Source organism: Chrysochloris asiatica, unplaced genomic scaffold (assembly GCF_000296735.1).
Source record: "Chrysochloris asiatica unplaced genomic scaffold, ChrAsi1.0 scaffold00044, whole genome shotgun sequence".
Taxonomy (NCBI): Eukaryota; Metazoa; Chordata; class Mammalia; order Afrosoricida; family Chrysochloridae; genus Chrysochloris; species Chrysochloris asiatica.
The window spans coordinates 19,616,064-19,620,785 of record NW_006408562.1 but is presented as its reverse complement, the minus strand read 5'-3'; the positions used below and the strand labels follow the sequence as shown (position 1 = coordinate 19,620,785).

Here is a 4,722-nt window from a genome sequence, read left to right as displayed (position 1 = left end):
GGTTACAAATGACTTGATAGCACTTAACAACAACAACAATATTAATAATAAAGAGCTGTGGGTTCTGTGTTGAGCTGCTAACCATAAGTTTGTAGGTTCAAACCCACCAGCGCTCTAAGGGAGAGAGATGAGGCTGTTTGCTCCTGTAAAGATTTACAGTTTTGAAAACACTGTATAGGGTCACTATGCATTGAAATGGACCCAATGGCAGTGGATTATGCTGATAATAACAGAAGATGTGAAACTAGGATTTCTAAAAAATTTTGGGGCAACATTTTAAAAAAATGGTGGGGCACCTGCCTATTATGCTGTTTGCATTTTAGGGTTTGTGTGCATATGTGTTTCTGTGTGAATGTGTGCATTTGTGTGTGAGTGTGTGTACATGTGAGTCTCTGTGTGTGTGCTCATGCATGGCTGTTTCCATGTGTGTGCATTATGTTCACAGATAATCAGTCTACCTGGTATACAAAAAGCATTATACAAATGATTTCATAGAAATGAGAACATGTAGTATCACAAAGGACAGCTTACACTTACTGACCAACTCATTAACGCATCAGCTTTGAGCTGCAATTGTTCCAGGCAGGTTATTGCTTGCTGTCTTCAGCTGCTAGATGAAAGAATGCTAAAACTCCCTTTGCACACACACACACAAAAAGCAAGTGTGCTTACAAGGAACACAGAGTGGGAGTTTTTAGAACAAGGGATTTAGATCCCTGTGACTCAGGTTGGCATGTGGTTCTCTGTCATATCTAATCTACTGCTTTTCTGAGTTTAAAAGTTGCCCATTGAGAATTATGTTTAAAATAATATTGAAAAATATGAATAAAAATAATAACTCCTTGAATAATTATCAGTGTGAATATGAATACAGATCATAGGAAACACCTATTTTTTATCTTGCTTTTGTACTTTACACAGTATGTTAAGCATTTCTCTTTGAAGAAAATTCTTTAAGTATGCAAATCCGTACATGACGGTATTCTTTGTTTTGTTAACCTAAGTGCCCATGCCTGGGACAGTGTCTGGATGTTGTTATTGTTTCAAGTGCTGATCAGTTGGTTCTGACTTATCCCATTACCGTACAGTATCACACCAGGATGTAGTAGATATTTGACACTGTTATTGAAGGATTCTGTGTATTATGGGTGTACTTTTATTAACGTAACCACTCCAAAGTCTTTTACAAATTACATTGCTATGAACACATTTGGGCACATTTATAAATTACTCACATCTGAGATTATTATCTTAAAATGCATTTCCTAAAAGTAGAGCTGCCAAGTCAAACAGCACAAACATTTTTATGGCTTTTAATGCAAATTTACAGGAATCCTGGTGGGGCGCTTTGGAATAATGCACTGGACCAAAAGGTTGGTGATTCAGACTCACCAACTGCTCCTTGGAAACCCTATCAGGGTCACTATGAATCAGAACCAATTCGAAGGCACTTAACAACAACAACAATGCAAATTGCTTTTGGTGTGCAACTTCAAGAAGACTAACCAGTAAAGATGGAAGTAAAACCTCTGGAGTTATGTTGCTTTTCCAGGTCTTGCAAGTCTTCCACCTTGAGGGGTGCCATCTTACCACTTTTCCATTGCTTGTTTCAGTGGGAAATAGTTGGGTTTTCTGTTTCTGACAGGTTTCCATCTTATCCAGTTTCCAGCTTTCACAGGTTTACTGTAGATGAAGATGACCTTTATGAACAGAACATGTTGTTGTTGCTGTTAAGTGCCATCCAGTTGGTACCGACTCATAGTGACGTTATGCACAGTAGAATGAAACACTGCCTGATCCTGGGCCAACCTCACTACTGTTGCCACGCTTGAGTCCATCCATGCTGCCACTTGGCCAATCCATCTCGTTGGGGGTCTTCCTCTTTTTCTCTGACCCTCCACCTTACCAAACATCATATCCTTCTCCAGTGACTGCTCCCTCCTGATGACAATACGTTCGAAGTATGAGAGACAATGTTTGGCCGTCTTGCCCTCCAAGGAGCACTCTGGCTGCATTTCTTCCAGAACGGATCTATTGGTTCTTTTGGCAGCCCATGACACTTTCAATATTCTTCTCCAACATCATAACTCAAAAGTATCAATTCTTCTACGGTCTTCCTTATTCACTGTCCAGCTTTCGCATGCATATGAGTTTATTGAAAACACCATGGCTTGGGTCAGGCACACCTTAGTCCTCAAGCTGACATCTTTGCTCTTCAACACTTTAAAAAGTTCCTGCGCAGCAGATTTGCCTAGTGCAATACGTTGTCTGATCTCTTGACTGCTGCTTCTGCGAGTGTTGATAGTTGATCCGAGAAGAATGAAGTCCTTGACAACTTCAATCTTTTCTCCATTGATAAGAAGGTTGTTTATTGGTCCAGTGGTGAGGAATTTAGTTTTCTTTACATTGAATAGAACATAGACAGCCATTTAATACAATAATCAAACCATGACTTAAACAGGAATCATTTAGCCAAGATAGCTTACTTGTCAGAGATGATCAGGACTCATTAAACAATATGTTTGAGTGTTAACCTGTTTTCTGTTAACACTTGTCAGTGTTTGTTGGCAGTTTTCAGTTGTCTACAGACTCATGAAGAGTCCATGCACCAAAGAACAAATTCTTGCCCTTAGCCATTGCCATGTATGGCTACAGAGGTTAGTAAAATCATGGTGATCCATACAGTTGTTATTGACTGATGTTTAAAGTTGGTTCGCCAGGTCTTTCTTTCTAGTCTGTTTTACTCTAGGAGCTCTACTGAATTCGTTTACATGTACAGCAATGCACAGACTCCACTGACAGTTGGGTGGTGTCTGTACTTGAGTTCTCTGACTGCGAGTTGAACCCCAGTCTCCTGCACTGAAGGCAAGAATTCTACCACTCAAGCACTAGTCCCTCATTCTGTTAACATTATAAGGGTTTATTCATTTATTCAGTGTATACATATTCGATGCTGACTTTCAATTGTATACTGAACACTTACACACCATCCTGAGAACAGTCTCTGCCTTCTTTGGGCTTATAGTTGAGATGGGAGACAGAGAGATCTGTGATGGATAATACAACAACATCTGAGAGCTAGGAAAACTTTTGGGTTCGTATGTTTGAGTAAAAATCCTAATAGGGCACTGTAGGATAAACACTGGACTGCAAGGTCGGTGGTTCAAACTCACCAGTCAATCATCAGAAACCCAAACTAGGCTCTGTATGTGTTGGAACCAACTCGGCAGCACTTAACAACAGCAACAACATCTTTGAGTAAATTGGTAGAGTCGGGGATTATGTGTAATTTGCTTGTTTCTTCTTTAGAGAAGAAATATCAAACATTCACCCTCATTAAATAGTTTGGAGAGAGATGGGAATCAGAGGAACCATATACATGTGTGGTGCTGTGGGTTAATGTGCTGGACCACAAGGTCAGTTTGAACCACAGGTCAGCAGTTCAAGTTCATCAGCTGCTCCTTGGAAACTGTATAAAGAGATCGCTGTGAGTCAGAATTGACTTGAAGTCACTTTAGAACAACAAATATAAACTCAGTTAAGGAGTTAGGGGTGAAGGTTCCAGTACACTTGGTGAGAAAGCTGCAGTAAGGGTCTAGGGTTGATTATTTAACTTCCCAAAGCCTTGGGTCTTCAACTGTAAAATCAAGAATTAGAATTTCAAATACAGCTCCAGCCTTCTTTGAAATCCAAGATTCAGGGGCTTCTGCCTACTAATTTGGAGGTTATCTCCAGGATTCCCCCATAGATTCAGTAGTCCCTAAAAGCAGAGCTTTGTATTCACAAGCAAACAGATGACTTAAGAAGTTTCCTGAGCTAGTCATGACTAGCTTTTTTCTTTTCTTTTCTCTTTAATCCAAATTGTATTTATTGGGGTGGTTTTCCCCTCATCTTGAGTCAGGGTTATTTTAGTGCTGCTTCCGTGTGAAGTAACATCCTTCTGTGAGCCTTGCTTTTCCTCTTGAAGGCTGGCAGAGCACAGTGGAGAAGCCAACACACAACACTACTGTTTATGCCTGGCTAAAGACAGTGATAATTTTATCCACATCCATGAAGTAGGACCTGGAGCTCCACACCAGGCACTTCTTGTTGTGTTTCCTGTTCTCCTCTTCCAGAAAGGGATGAAGAAAATTCTTTGCCAGAGGAAGGCCTGATCGTGTGAGGAAGTTGTCACCACCAGAAAAGCTCATTATTAGTTTTTTTTTTTTTTTTTCTTACTTTACATTGTGCATCAGTCAAGGTCCACCTTTTATTTGAAAGATGTAGCCCTTATTTTCTGGAAGCCTTACAGAGATGCCAAATGACCAGAACTGCTGCCTTCCAAGCAGCTGGGAAGGCAAGAAAGTGGGGCTTACAGGATTGCTTTATGAGGTTGACTCCATAGATAGTGACTTATTTTTTTTTTCATTGCAAATATCTTATTTCTATATTAAAGCTTTTATTATGAATTAAGTGATAGTTTATATTGCAGAAAGTCAGTTTTTCAGTCAACCAGTTACACTTTAGACTCCTGATGTGGCAATGTGGGTTAATGTGCTACACTGCAAAGTTGGTTTGAACTGCAAGGTTGGCGGTTCAAGCTCACCAGTCATTCCTCGGAAACCCTATACAGGGTCGCTATGAGTCAGAACCGACTCGATGGCACTTAATAACAATAACAACAATCACACTTTGTTTCATTGCAATGATTACAATCCTCTCCATGTACCATCAGCTAACAGT

General features: G+C 40.0%; 1 pseudogene; it reads right to left on the bottom strand.

Annotated features, from left to right (window-relative positions):
• Window positions 1-3,908: 3,908 nt before the first annotated feature.
• On the bottom strand, window positions 3,909-4,190 carry LOC102818996 (annotated as a pseudogene).
• Between the last annotated feature and the right edge of the window lie 532 nt (window positions 4,191-4,722).